The sequence below is a fragment of the Syngnathoides biaculeatus genome, chromosome 11, assembly GCF_019802595.1.
Source record: "Syngnathoides biaculeatus isolate LvHL_M chromosome 11, ASM1980259v1, whole genome shotgun sequence".
Taxonomy (NCBI): domain Eukaryota; kingdom Metazoa; phylum Chordata; class Actinopteri; order Syngnathiformes; family Syngnathidae; genus Syngnathoides; species Syngnathoides biaculeatus.
The window spans coordinates 17,857,088-17,873,060 of NC_084650.1; the positions used below are offsets into that span (position 1 = coordinate 17,857,088).

Below are 15,973 nucleotides of genomic sequence, written 5' to 3' on the forward strand. Positions count from 1 at the left end.
ATGTTGACTGACTCACTCATGCGTGAGCGTCTTCTAGTTAAGGTTGCCGCGTTGCACTTGTGAGAAGAAAAACTTGGACAACTTTTTTTGGAGGGGGGGGCGCCTCGGTGGGGCTGGTTGATCACCCTTCAACGTTAGCATGGTTGTTAACAACTCTGTTCTTTGGTGTTGATAAAATTGACAAAATTTAAAACATTTCGGTGGCACGGTGGAGGAGCTGGTAAAGTGTTGGCCTCACAGTTCTGAGGTCCCGGGTTCAAGTCCCGGCCCCGCCTGTGTGGAGTTTGCATGTTCTCCCCGTGCCTTTGTGGGTTTTCTCCAGGCATTCCGGTTTCCTCGCACACCCCAAAAACATTAATTGGACACTTTAAATTGCCCCTAGGTGTGATTGTGAGTGCGACTGTTGTCTGTCTCCGTGTGCCCTGCGAGCTGGGATGGGCTCCAGCCCTCCCGTGCCCCTTGTGAGGATAACTTCACGATAAAATGGATGGAGAGATGTTTTATCAAATAAAACTTTCCACATTCTCAAATTTTAACATGACTTCCTGTTTTAGGAACGTGTTTTATTTTGAAGGGTATACACCGGAACTGCGAATTTTGGCACGGAAAAATAACTTCACAGGACACAGGTTTAAAAAAATTATAATAAGGAGCAGCAGGAAAAGAGTAATGAATGGAAAAAAATGCTCCGTAAAACGTTGGTTCCTTTACTTACCCACTGATGACAGACAAGGTTAGTGTGTTTGTGATACTGTGAGAACAACATTTGATTGTGATGGAAAGTTGCCAGTTTGACGTTTGGTGACGTTTTAGCTTAATTTTAAGCTAGTAATGCGAGTGTTTCTACTTTCTTTCCAGCATGGTAAAGTCATTTATTTTGTTTTTTTTTGTGTCTGTCACCAGCTCTTACGCTGGTTTGAAGACTAAAGGAACTCCAAGAACCATCAGTGGAAGAACTTGTTAGGTGCCTCAATGCTGGCATGGATGTATTTTATATTTTTTTTAATTTAGGGTGGAGGCTGAAGCTTCGAGCAGGAGTGAGCACGTCAGATTTCTAAACATCGTGACAGGTTCTTTTGCACAATGCACTGAGGTGGCTTGTCTATTATTTAAACATGCTCAACACTTTCGTTTGCTGCTACAAGGATGCCTTCGTTATTGGTTGTCTTTTTCTTCTTCCTTAGTTATTGCCACTTTCTTTTTTGGGGTCAGCGGACAGTAGAAATAGGAACTGAGATGTTGAACAATTCGGAAAGAACCGGAATTATTCTTAGTTGGTTCCAATCGATTCTCGATGTCCAAACTTATAGCGGCTCTGTCCTCATCACCCTTCTACCAATCTACTCACTCTCTCTCCTCTAAATGTGTCCAAACTCTCACAGTCTACTCTAACATTGTCTCCAACACATATCACATTTGCTATTGTTCTGATGAACTCATTTCTAATCCTATCCAACTTGGTCACTCTTAGCGAGAACCTCAACATCTTCATTGCAAATTTCACTGCAGATCATGTCATCTGCGGACATCGTAGTCCACAGGGATTCCACTCTAACTTCTGGAAGGGGCTCAAGGTGGATCCCTGATGCACTCCCACCTCCACCTTAAACTCCTTTCACGTCCTTTGCAGACTTCACTTCTGTTCTGCTGCCCTCATACATGTCCTGTAATATTCTAACATACATTCTCTGCTACTCCATGCAGTACCACAGTTCCTCTTTAAGTACTCCCTCATAGGATTTTTCTCTAGATCTACACAGATTCAAAGTAGCTCCTTCCGACCTTGACCTCCTCTGTACTTGTCCCTCAGCACCCTTAAGGCAAATAATGCATCTGCGGCACTGTTTCGAGGCATAAAACCAAACTCTTGCTTGCAAACACTCGCTTTGGTCCTGTGTCTAGCCTCTGTTACACTTCCCCATATTCATTTTTAGTGTTTTTATTTTTTGTGTCATCTTTATATTGACCGCCATCTAGGATGGACAGATGAATAGCTTGAAGATAGCATGCTTGTTTATCAAGTGCGAGTAAGCACACTCAGTCTCTCAAATCTGCAGAATTTCACTCATTGCACGTGACTCGGGAGCGTATCTACGGTTCGCTATATATGTTTTCGTAAACCCAATACCGAGGAACGAAGGGCTACTTTTATTGGTTTTGAATGATCACATTGCTGTGCCACCAGTATCAAAGTTGCTATTTCAAAAACCAGCGTGCGTTCAGTCAGTCCTATAGCAGCCGAAGATAATGAAGTCTTCTTGGCACCATGCATGATGCCTATATACTCCTCACCGGCTTTGGTGCCAGCACACAGCTGCGTGACTATATCCTTGTTACATCTGCAGAGGTGGGAGGAGATTCAACCTGGTGGGGGGGGGGGGGGGGGTTGTCAGGTGCCAGCGGAATTCCTAATAAGCACTTCATTTCCCTGTGTTGGCACGAGACCCACAGCGGCCGTCACAACGACTCAGACGCTGACAGTAATGAGGGGCTCCAGGAGGCCACCCAGACGGATTACAGGCATGCCAACGACTCCCCTCCCCTCCCTGCCTTCAGTTCTTCCTTCCTAACTCACCACTTACACGAGAGCATTTACTAGAGAATAGTCGTCAAGATTAAGGACAATTCGGAGTTCATACCAACCGAATGTACAAACATATCAAATATAGACATCAGCTAGCTCAACAAACTTGTTTTTTTATAAACATCGCAGATAATTTAGAATTTTCGATGGTATCTAAGTTTTGTAAACCTCGATGAGACCAACAACAGAATGATGAGAAATGAGAACTTTTTTGTAAATATCAAGGACAAGTCAAGTCTTCAACCAACCTACCAGTAACCCGTGTTTTGTAAATATTTTGTAATTATAGACGTCAAAGACAGCAATGAACTTTCAAACATTCCAGCAAGGCTATCTAGTCATCACCATCCAAACATTCTGTAACCACTAAAGACAACAAACTTTTTTCGACATCAAATTGGTTATCAATCAATAATCGAAAGAATCATGCATTTGTGGACAAAAAAGACGGCTTAGATTCTTTTATGATATAACATCTGCATTTTTTAGTCACCAGTGACCTTTTGAACTTTTTGGTGTAGACAACAGTCAAGTCAGCATTCATCAATTACAAAATATTGAGTTAGCAAACCTCAGGTATGTGTTTTGTAAACATTAGAGACAAATTGGTCGTCCATTAACCTAACAAATTTATTTTGTATAAACAGTCTCCTTTAGAATATTTAAATGACAAAACTCATGCGGACAGGTTAGTGAACCTATTGCGCATGTTTCGTAAATATCAAAAATCATCATTTATCAGGTTTTTGTAAACCTCAGGGACGATTTGTCAATGAACCGAACAAAGGTATTTTTTTTACATGTCAAAGACAGTGTAAATTATTCTACCATCACAAAATGCATGTTCATGTAAAAGCTATGTATTTTTGTCAACGTTAGACACACGACGTGCTTAAAGGGAAAATTCCGGTGGTTTCGGTTAACAATGTATCCAATAGTTCATGTCATATGTAGTATTCCTTGACAATGTGATGTCAATCCTCTCCCATTTAGTAGTCTTTTGAGAAGATTTTTATCGGCAACTACGAATTTTCATGTACGAGCTCCAGCAGCTACTCGCTCGTCAGACTCCGCGTCATTCCGTCCGAAGAACCATCCCAATATTCAACATTTACAGCCACAGGTTCAAATCTGTACGGACGTATTCCTCCGTCTTCCCGATCAACCGATACTGCTATTTCTTCATCATATGAGGATAAATCAGAGAAATCAGCGCTGGCCACAATTGTTTCCCAATGTAAGCGAGCCTCTGTTGCCGCGCCTATTACGTCAAATCCGCGCACGCAGGTCATGTGACTCGCCAAAATGGCGGCGCCCATGAAAATTCGTAATTGCCGATAAAAATCTTTAAATGAGAGAGGATTAAAACCAAATTGTCAAGGTACAGTACATATGACATGACCTATTGGATACATTGTTAATCTAAACCACCGGATTTTCCCTTAAACAAATGTTTTGTTTTGTAAATATCACTGACAATTTATCAAAGATGATTCATCCTCAATCAAACGAATGTGTGCGTTTTCTAAACGTGAACGACAATTTATCATTGAACACAACAAATGTATCTCTTATACGTTGACCGTCATGTGACCCAGAAAACAGTTGCGCAAATTTCCTGTATTTGCTCCACTAACGAGCATAACTATGGGTACATGTTTTGAAGCCAAACTTACTAAAATTGTTTACTTTATGATTGAAGTCTTCGAATGACTGATGTCTTTGGGCAAAACCGAAATACAGTACATCTAGACTATATCCTTTGTATACACAAATTTTGTGAACAAAGCCTAAATATCGGGTATCGTCGTCTTCAGTGGCTCTGTGGTGACATCTTGTGTTAAACAAAACATATTGTAGACGTTTAAATTTACCATGGGTGATTTATCCCGTTCCCCTGCTACAACAGGGTTTGGGAATTTACCGGTACCGGAAAGATGGGCTGTCACCCGTTTGCTAGCCCAATACACTCAATTTCAATTCTTCAGCAACGGATATTTTTTGGTAAACATCAAGGACGATTACGTCTTCAACTCACCATATAGATATCAAAGAAAATGTAGCCGTCAATGACTCCCCGGCCACTTCAGAGAGAAGAAGACGAGGAGAGAGACGAAGAGGTTGAGGCTTTTAACATATTCTGATGGCGTATCTCCTCCCCATCAGTCACGCACGGCTGCTAATCCTCCGCAAGGAAAGAAAAAAGCAAAAGCCAGCGAGAAAGACGAGGGCGGAGGGGTAGTTAAAAAGATGTGACAGAGCGGATTTCCATTCGGCGGCAAGGCAAGGGGGGAAAAAAAAAAAAGTCCAGGGACGAGGGTTGAATCCTCAATGGGGACAAACCATTATCCCTCCGGTGGAGAGCGGAACAGAACGACGGAGGCAGAGGTGAACGGTCGCTGCGGCCCATTAGCGACACTCTTTAACTTACTTTTTCATCCGCTTTCATCACTGCTTGCTACGCCTAAAATGTTTCGCAATCCTCAAAGACCTAAGAAAAGATGGCGGCGCAGGAGGACACGGCGGCCTGGTACTCATCGAATTCCAGCAGATTTAGGAGTGGTTTCAAGTTTCTTTTGTTCATAGTGTTGTTTTTTTTTTTTTTTTTTTTTTTAAACCTCGATTCTCCCGAGTGCAACAGCCACAGGGCATTTCCAGTACAGCAGGTCTCAACTGCTTGCGGCTTCCGACAGCCATTCTTACGATGAAGTCAACTGGGATTTCATTCCACCAGAGATCCGCAGATCAGCTGACCTGTCTTTCACTACGCCCCTGCTGAATTGGTGCATATTCCAGTGAGATTCAAAACAAAACCGAGGGAATGAGGATGGGCTAGTCTAGTCTAGTCTAAACACTAACCCCTTCAGACCCCTCCTGGTCACTCAACAAGATCGATGAGCTCTCCCATCAGGTGAGGAAAGGACATCCAAGACTATTTCCTCGGGAAACTACACCAAACCTAATTCCCCCAACTTCTTCTGATCAACTTTTATAGCTGCAGCATGGAAACGCTCCTAAACTACAGCTCCACAAGTTGGTTTAGGACCTGTACCAGGTGGTGGAAGAAGCAGAGTGGGTACACTACCCACCTACAGGGACCCCTTTACTGCCAGATTCATGCGACAGATCCAGGGGTCTCATAAAGGACTCTTCTTCCACCAGACACTCTCTTTTTCCCTCCCTTCCTATTGGAACAGACCAAAGGCCATTTAAGTCCAGAACCACAGCGCTTACAAACAGCTTCTACCACCAAGCTCTGAAATCCATCTGCTAAAATAAAATCTGTGATGTCAAAGAATCAAAATGGTCTTTGTTGCTTTCAACCCCCCACCCCAAAAAAAAAAAAAAAAATATATATATATGTATTGGCGACTAAATTGTCTTTGATGCTTTTAAAATCATGTTCGCTAGTTTAGTTGAAAACAAATTAGATGACAAATCTGATGTTTACAAAAACACGCAGTACATGAGCTTCATGGACGACTAAATTGTCTTTGATGTTTACATCTGATAGCTTCTCATCCTCCGTGCGGCCTAACCCTGTCCACTCCACTCCATCGCTAATTAAATGTGCTTCACCCTCATTACCCACAATCCTATCTGCCACCTGGGACACTTCCTGTTCTTGGCCTCTGATTTTTTTTTTTTTTTTTCCCTTTTTTTTTTTTTTTTCCAAGACTAATTGCCTCTCTGATGGTTTATGCGTTTTCTTTTCTCTTCCGGGACGTCAGCAAAGTGACGTACCATTGGCTGGCTGCTCGCATGACCCGCTGAGTCGGCAATGCTCACAAACACGAGTTTCGCACGTAGCACAACACGCACATAACTAGAATTACACTCTCGCACAGAAAATCCCTCCAGAGATGAGTGTGACCCGATTTTAACATTATAAAAACACTTCTTAGTACGTGTCCCAATTTAAAGTAATGAGGACGTCTTGGTCAATTATTGATCTCTTTAATAATTGGTTAGTGTCTACCAATACAACAGCAAATGGAAGCTGCAACATCGCTCACATTCTTTCCTTTTTCGAGAACATTCTCTTCGTGTCTGCTGCTTTTTTTTTTTTTTGAGGTGGTTTCAGGGGAGCCCACCGAATGGCCTTAAAACTCATTTTGTGCTTGCTGCAATCTCCACACAATCTGCAGTAATGTGCCGCCATCAAGTTCATCATTGCGCTCGTGTTTAGTCATCTAATTGTCTCATTATCACCACTTTATTGGAATATGACTACAAAAACACCATTGAAATCACCCTAATTATGTTTTTTATTTTATTTCTAATGCTGAATGCATTGAAGAGTCTTCAGAGAAGCTAACAGTTGCAGTGAACGCCAGACAATTTACTGCTCAATGAAGCTAATAAGTATCTTTAGGGAAGAAAAAAAATTACGGTGGTGGAAGAACCTAACAAATATTTGCCCCCCTTCTCGTATTCACATTCTTTTCCACAATTGTCCTCTTTTGAATGTTTAAGATTGTCAAACAAATGTAAATATGAGCTACCTGGCCCTGAGTGAAAGAATAATTTCTCCCTAAAATTAATAACTGGTTTTAGTCACCCTCAGCAGCTGCCACGAACCTCTGGTGCGGGGGCGGACCCAAATGCAGGACTTCGAGGCAGAGGCATAATGTTCAATGTAGTTTATTACGGAAACTGGGTCATACATGGTGTAGCAGTCCGACAGGCCAGAGGTACAGAAACTCGAGGTGAGGCGGGATCCAAAAGACATACAGTAAGGGTTCAATGACTCTGAAGCAAACGAACTCAACAGGACTGGATCAAACCAAAGGGCACCGAATTGCTGTGACTAGGGTTACTCTAATTTACGTGTAGAAGCGGAGAGTTCCACAGGGAGTGAATCCAACTCACTAACACAAGGCAACGAACTGGCAAATGCCAGTGACAAAAAACTCCAACTTAAATGCCCGTCTAATTACAGTCCCATTGTGAAACAGCTGTGAGCGGTGACAGGTGTCATCGCCCAGAGCAGTGGTGTGGCCACGCCCCTCTTGGCAGTGGCCACGCCTTGCTCATGACAGCAGCAACAACTGAAATCAAGTTGTGTCAATAACTGGGAATGAGTCACATCTCTGTGCTAATGTCACTGCATGTCAATCAGATTCAAGTCTGGAATGTGACTGGGCCACTTGAAACCCAACAATGATCCATGCCCATTTTTTGACACGTTATAGATCAAACCAGTAACTGAATCATAATCACGTTGTTTTTGCATTTCATGCACTTTCATTTAAATTAGTCATGCTTTTGAGTAAAGGGATGGAAAATTAAAGGTATTTGTACCTGATCATGAGTTGTGACAGAAGAGTCTCCGCTAGGATGAAGGGCAAAGTCTATAAAACAGTGGTGAGGCCGGCCATGATGTACGGATGAGAGACGGTGGCACTGAAGAAACAACAGGAAGCAGAACTGGAGGTAGCAGAAATGAAGATGTTGAGGTTCTCGGTCGGTGTGACCAGGTTGGATAGGATTAGAAATGAGCTCATTAGAGGGAAAGCCAAAGTTGGACGTTTTGGAGACAAGGTTAGAGAGAGCAGATGTCGATGGTTTGGACATGTCCAGAGGCGTATTGGTGGAAGGGTCCTGAGGATAAAACTGCCAGGCAACAGAGCGAGAGGAAGACCAAAGAAAAGGTTGATGGACGTTGTGAGGGAGGACATGAAGACTGTGGGTGTGAGAGAGAAAGCTGCACGAGATAGGCTTAGATAGAAAAAGATCACACGTTGTGGCGACCCCTAACAGGACAAGCCGAAATAAGAAGACGATATTTCAGCTTCAGACATCCGGAAATTGCACCCGAGGATGAACCTACTAGAAAGTCTTATTTTAAAGCCTAACCGTAGCTCGTTTCAAACCTGAAGCCGGGCTTGGTTCCCTAATTTGAGTACAGTGGTACCTTGAGTCTTCAGTGCTCCTACTCATGAGTTTTTGAGTAATGCACCTTCACTTGAGTAATGTTTTTTTTTTTTTTTAATTTTTGCTTCTTAGGCAAGCCGGAATTTGAGTTATGATCAAGCTTCCGCTTGAGTGATGTGAAAGCAAATGGCGCAATTATAATTCCATGATGCCGTTGTGTGTGGGCAAGGACAGAATTTTTTGACATTTGTGTTTTGTCTTAACTCTCTGATTTCTATGTTTAGTGTTTGCTGTGTTCTATGATTATTTTGTGCATTTTGTTTTTTGCGAGAGTTGTGCTTGTGCGTATCGTATTTTGTATGTTTTGTATGTGCTTTGCGTGCGTGCGTCTCCAACTCGCCTGTGTGGAATATTACAGCAATTATTGCCAATTTCATCATGTGTAAACTCTCTGAAGTGCGCCACCCTAATCCATTTCGTCCCGCAGGCCGAATGGCCTTTAATTGTTGCCGTTTCCCCAAATGAGCTCGGTTTGTGTTTGTGGCGAGGTGAGGAGGAGGAAAAACGGGACAACAAGAAAATGGCAAGGGCGAGTCACGCTCGTCTTTTATTATCCCGATTTGTGAGATGGTGCATTCCTGCGCTCAATTGGACGGGGAACGTTGCATCAACGGGGCGAGAAAATGTTTTTTTCCATTTCGCACTGAGGTGCACACGGGGATTACAACATATTTGTGTCTCTGAATCTTAACAACTTACTCCTGTAAACATCAAGGACAATTTAGTTTTCAAAGAACCAACTTTTTAAGACAATCTCTCGTTTTTCACAAAGATAACATCCATCCATCCATTTTCTGAGCCGGTTATCCTGACGAAGGTTTCGGGAGTCTAGACCCTGAACTGGTTGCCGGCCAATCGCATGGCACGCGGAGACAGTTAAAAATCTCACTCACAATCACACCTAGGGGCAATTTAGAGGGTCCAATTAATGCATGTTTTTGGGATGAAGGAGGAAACCGGAGTTCCTGAAGAAAACCCACACAGACACGGGGAGAACATGCAAACTCTACACAGGCGGGGCCGGGATTTGAACCCCGGTCCTCAGAACTGTGAGGCCAATGCTCTAAACAGTTGCAGTCACAGCCACAAATAACTATTTTAACAATATGCTTAACTTTTATCGGAACAATAATTAATCACTGTACTGCCACGAAGATAACATTTGTTTTACAATGTCGTGTTCGACAACAGAGCAAATGTTTTTGTAAAAATTAAACACAACTTAGTCATCCATAAGCCTGCCAAAAATCCTGGCTTTATTTCACCGCGTCTTTGAATAATTTTCAAGACATTCGGTACTTTTGACCTGCATCTGATTGTCAATCAAATTCTGACGAATTTGATCGCCGCGGCGCTCGCTGATGACGACCTCTGAGAGGCCGGAACCCTCAGCGGGGCGGCCAGAGGCTCACTTCATCCGTCGAAAGCACCGGTGCCACCAGCACGCCCGTCCTACCTCCGGGGAAATCAGCATGTGGAAGCGGTGTGTGTGTAATTACCGCCCGCTCGCCCGCTGATGCCTCTTGATGAAGTAGCGCCGTGATTGGAGAGTAAAAATTCTTTGGGAAAAATCCTTAAGAGGCCCTGAACAGGTGGCCAAGTGGTGAGGAGCTCGGAGATTGGTCAGAGTCCTTGCCTGTGCTGTCGGCCAATTAGATGCCAGTTTGGCTCCGTCATGTGACGAGAGGACCATCTGTTCAATTTGATCGATCAATTGCCTGATTACACGACATGTAACTGTATCTGATGCTCGTACTTTTCCAAACATCAAGGACAATTCAGTCGTGAATTACCAGTAACCATACATATGGTGCTTGTTTTTTGCAATCAGAAAAAGATTATAGTCACAAACAAATGGCCATTCTTTCAGTAACATTTTTATATTGTGAATAAATTAATAAATGTAATATACACATGCAAGTTTTCCCCCCCCAAAAAAATAAAAATAAAAAATTGTGTGACACGGTAGCGCAGCTGTCGAGTGTGCCATGTACTATGTGCCTTGCGATTGGCTCGCAACCAGTCCGCTGTGTGCCCTGCCTCCTGCCCGATGACAGCTGCAATTGACTCCAGCACTACTGCAGTTCTCATGAGGATAAGCGGCTCAGAAAATGGATGGATAAAATTTTGTGTTATCAAGAAACCTGATGTACAATCTTTCATAAACGTGCAGGATAATTTAGTCTTTGAATCCACCTTTTTGTCAACAGACAGTTTTGTGTCAAAAATGAATCTCATGTAGGCGGCACGGTGAATCAGCTGGTAAGGTGTTGGCCTCACAGTTCTGAGGTGCCAGGGTTCGATCCTGGCCCCGTCTGTGTGGAGTTTGCATGTTCTCCCCGTGCCTGTGTGGATTTCTTCCGGGCACTCCGTTTTCCTCTCACATCCCAAAAAGATGCAACATTTACTGGACACTCTAAATTGCCCCTAGGTGTGATTGTAAATGTGACTGTTGTCTGTCTCCATGTGCCCTGCGATTGGCTGGCGACCAGTTCAGGGTGTACTCCGCCTCCTGCCCGTTGACAGCTGGGTTAGGCACCAGCACTCACCGTGCCCCTCGTGAGGATAAGCGGCGAAGAAAATGGATGGATGGATCCGGTGTGATTTTGTAAATATCAAAGACAATTTAGTGTCCAACCAATGTGGTATTTTTGTAAACATTAAAGACAATTTTGAAATGACACACTGTGGCAACCCCTTACGGGACAAGCCGAAAGAAATATATATATATATATATATATATATATATATATATATATATATATATATATATATATAGGCAAGTGAATCTAACATATTATTGTAAACATGAATTTAGGTTCGAGTTGTATGATTTAATTGTACATTACAGATGATGTGTCTCTGTATTGACATGCCCCCCCATATTTGAGATACAGCGCCCATTCAGCCCTTAATGTGACGTTTACGTCGTCACTACCATCCATTGCTGGAATAATTAATATCTCGTCCTCTCTTTCATGAGCCTTCTTTGTTCCCGTGTGCATTTTCATACTGGAATCTATTTTTGTTTTGGAGTAATGGCCTCTTTCTGGCTGAGTGACCTTTCAGCCCATTTAGGTAAAGCAATCGCTCTATTGTGGATTATGGCACACTGTTACCAGTTTCAGACAGCATATTTACAAGGTCATTTGCTTTTGTTTTTGGATTGATATGCGCATTTCAGACTGAAACGTGTTCATCTTTGGGACGCAGAACCCTTCTCCTTCGTGAGCGACACGATCGTTGGATGTTCCCATGATGTTTATATCTGCGTAGGTTTATTGGGAGAAGAGATAGCGAAGGTGAACAACTTCAAATATTTGGGGTCAACGATAAAAAGCAATGGAGAGCGTGGTAAGGAAGTGAAGAAACTGGTCGAAGCGAGGTGGAACAGTTGGCGGAAGGTGTCTGGTGTTCTATGTGACAGAAGAGTCTCCGCAAGGATGAAGGGCAAAGTTTATAAAACAGTGGTGAGCCCTTTGAGACGGTGGCACTGAAGAAACAACAGGAAGCAAAACTTGAGGTGGCAGAAATGAAGATGTTGAGGTTCTCGCTCTGTGTGAACAGGTTGGATAGGATTAGAAATGAGCTCATTGGAGGGACAGCAAAAGTTGGATGTTTTGGGGACAAGGTTAGAGAGAGCAGACTTCGATGGTTTAGACATGTCCAGAAGCGAAAGAGTGAGTATATTGGGAGAAGGTTGCTGATGATGGAACTGCCAGGCAAAAGAGCGAGAGGAAGACCAAAGAAAAGGTTGATGGATGTTGTGAGGGAGGACACAAGGACAATGGGTGTTAGAGAGGAGGATGCACGAGACAGGTTAGATGGAAAAAGATGACACACTGTGGCGAACCCTAACGGGACAAGCCGAAATCAGAAGACGATATGTCAGCTTCAGACATCTGGGAATTGCACCCGAGGATGGAACTGACATGTGCAAGGCCACAGTTGTTTTCCTTATACCTCGTCTGATTTCCTTTGACTTTCCCGTGATGTAAACACAAAGAAGCAATGTGTTTTCGGTGTATTGCGTTCAAATACACCAAAAGCAACTGTAATGATCAGATTTTGTCAATAAACCTGTCAAAGTCTTCCAAGAAATTACACCATCACTTGGGTTTTCACAAATTGTTTAAAGGCATAGTACTGTATTTTCCGCATTATAAGGTGCACTTTCAATGAATGGCATATTTTAAAACTATTTCCACATATAAGGCGCGCTGCATTATAAGTGCTACAGTAGAGGTCGGGGTTACGTTATGCATCCATTAGACTGCGCTACACTAAAGACTCTATATTAATCCATATATAAGGCGCACCGAATTATAAGGCGCACCGTCTGCTTTTGAGAAAATGAAAGGCTTTTAGGTGCGCCTTATAGTGTGGAAAATGCGTTGCTCTTGCTAAATGTAAACATCTGACTTTGAAGAAAGGAATAGAATTTTGCCTTAAAAAGTCCTCGCATGACTCCTCTCATTTAGCAAATAGAAATAATTTGATCATCCTAATTGACCTAAAACTGGAAAGTTTTTGTGTGACTTCAGGTAAGACAGTGGGGATGGAAAAAAGTGTATTTTTTTGTAGTGTGTGAAAACCTCTGGTGTCTACTGCATTTTGGTAACCATATAGGTAATTTTTCACACTGTTTGTGTATTTCATTTTTCCACCATTCCTAATGTAAGTATTTTTGTAAATCGTAAAGACAATTTGGGGTCTTTAAATGAACCTGATCCATGTGTTTTTACAAACATCAGGCCTTTTTATTCTTTCACCCACCTAATGTATGAGTAAAAATAATCGACCATGTTCATGTTTTTGTCAACAGTTTAAAGAAGGCAATCTAATAGACATGTTTTGATAAAAATGAAAGAAATTTATTCTTATTTTTTTGGAAACACCAAAGATATTTTTTTGCCCTTTTCTTTTCCTTTGGCTTCAGAGTTCATTGCCACCACAAGGGCTAAGTATTCCTTTTTTTTTTTTTTTCATTATCATAGAAAGACACAATTCTTAATTGTCTTGGATGTTTAGGGGAAATCAGCACACAAAATGAAGCTATTTGGTATTTTTCATTCATTTTACCTTTTATTATATGCTTAAATTCTTTCGTCCATTGTTTAAATATTACTTTTGCCCGTAAAACACTGGAGATGAGGGGGTTAGTGTTATATGTGTAAGAAATTTAAGGTTGTTTTATTTTATTTTTTTTCATCTTTCTCAAGGTTTCTTGCCGGCGTCTTGCCTTCACCTGACTCTCTTAATCAACAAGGCAGCTGCGGTCCCGACTTAACCACTTACCGTCGCCCCTCCCCTCCCCATCCTGCCTGCACTTCCATAATCGCACGCGAGCTGCCATGACAGGTAGGAATTTGCTCCAGATTAGGGCTGTAATATTTTGGCATTAAGGTGAATTAATGCAGAGGTGAATGTGGGAAAATGCAGGTAATTACTCAATCTTCGGCGCTCTTACGACGTTTTAGGGACACGTCAGCGGATTTTCTCCCCTTGAGAAGCCCCTTGTCCCTCCCCTACTGTCATCTTCAGCTTCTTCTAAAATGCCAAGCAAATTTCCCACTCCTTTTACTTCCAGGTAGAATAGCAGTGTTCAGAAATCATTACTGTTCAGTTACCCTGACATGCATCTTTTCAACCGACTGCAAGTTTTTGAACATCAAAAACTTTGTTATATACTATATATTTCCACATATATTAACAATAAATAATGTATCTTTGTTCGTCTATTTATGCCAGCGAGACATAGCGACGGATAGAACAATGGTCATCTAATAGATGGCATTAAGTACATACAGCAATTAATGTATCTTCTTTTTCTGACATTTTTGTTTGTTTGTTGGTGTGCCATGAGATTTTTCTTTTGTAAAGTACCAGTACGTTCATTTGCGCCAAAAAGGTTGGAATTCGCTGCTCTGGGTTAAGTCATTTGTTCAACACAACAGCAGCATGTTTACACACTGCCACGCGCGGTAGCACTAGCTTGCTAGGTTACATAACATTTTGTTGACGTCTTGCGAGCTGTATTGTATTAAAAGTATATGAACGTACCTCAAGTAAAGCTTACATTACCGAGCTGCCCTGTCCTGAGCACCGGTGACCGTCAACACACGTGTCTTCCCCAATTTCTTATAATACAGTCGGGACAATCCACTTTTGTTCTCTTCCCCAGGGTAATGAGTGTATTGGGTTGCATTTGATTTAAATATATTCACTCATTCATGGGCAGAGTGGCAATTTTTTGCCTTATTAAATAAAAGTCTCCCTAAAAGGCCACAATCAAGGAAATAACACTTCTTTTTCATTTATGGTTAAGTTATACGATAACTTTACTAATTTATAATCTTGTCCCAAAAATGGGTACTTGGGTTTTCTTAGTAGATCGGCCCAAAAACTAGAATCAGATTAAAACACTTAAATATTTTGATATCCTGAAGGGTATAACGCGTGAAAATCACAATGTCCCAAAAATGGGGCGCTGCCCACGAATGGGTTTAAATATATGAAGTCCAATGATCGTAAAAAAATGTTTGCGGATTTCCTTGCAGTCATGAGAGCAAATTTGTCTCGTAGTCTGATCCGCACATTATGCGTCATTTCAACAGTCTTGTCTCTCCCATTGCCTCAACGTTTTTATTTTTTTTAAATAACTATTTATTGTCAGACATTGACAGGACGACCTCAAAAGACTCAAACAAAACTAGATAAATACTACGATATAAAAATAAACTAGGTTTTGGATTCAGATACACTGTGCACGACGTGGCGTAAATGACTTTCTAGGAGCCGCATCATCTCGGTGTATTATGACATCAAAACCCATACGCCGATCAGCAAAAAATGCCAATTATTGGCTGATCCTATCAAGTCGATCAAATCTGTGTAAACTCCACAAAAGTCCAAAATCGTATTTTTTTTTCATCAAAGACTATTTAAATCTTCAAACGAAATGTGTTTTGTAAACATCGCCAATAAATGTCATCACACAAGGATGAGAGTTTTCCGCGGATTCGTGGAATTCCGATTTTTTTTTTTTCAGCTGAAAATGTCATTTTTGTGAAACGTGTAAATTCGTTGAGATTTTTTTTTTTTTTTTGGGGGGGGGGGTACGGCTAAAGGTGGGGCGAGGCTGTGATCAAGACCGGCCGCTAGCATTTATCGGCAATGCTGGTCGTGAAATTAGTCACAGATGTGATAGCGGAAAACGGCATTGCTATAATCTTTACGGCATTGCTATCTGTTTGGATTAAATTTGGTGTTTATAATAACAACAACATTCTGATTTCCGGCAACATTTTGGCAGTATTTCATTGGTATTTTCACTCTGATTTTAACATTTCTTCGAGAAGCCTTCTGTTTACTACGGCATAGTTATAACTGATAGATATACGTACGCATATCTTATCAAGCGGTCTGCATTTTTGACAGTATGGCGAAAGT

At 41.8% G+C, this 15,973-nt stretch overlaps 1 long non-coding RNA gene across 2 annotated transcripts in view; it reads left to right on the plus strand.

The window, feature by feature from the left end:
• Positions 1-614: 614 nt before the first annotated feature.
• The window catches only part of LOC133508886 (uncharacterized), a 55,057-nt gene continuing 39,698 nt past the window's right edge, over positions 615-15,973 (plus strand). For both annotated transcript variants that reach the window (XR_009797175.1, XR_009797174.1), the window contains exons 1-2: positions 615-733; positions 13,744-13,882. This is a non-coding gene — a long non-coding RNA (uncharacterized LOC133508886). The remainder of the gene's footprint in view (positions 734-13,743; positions 13,883-15,973) is intronic.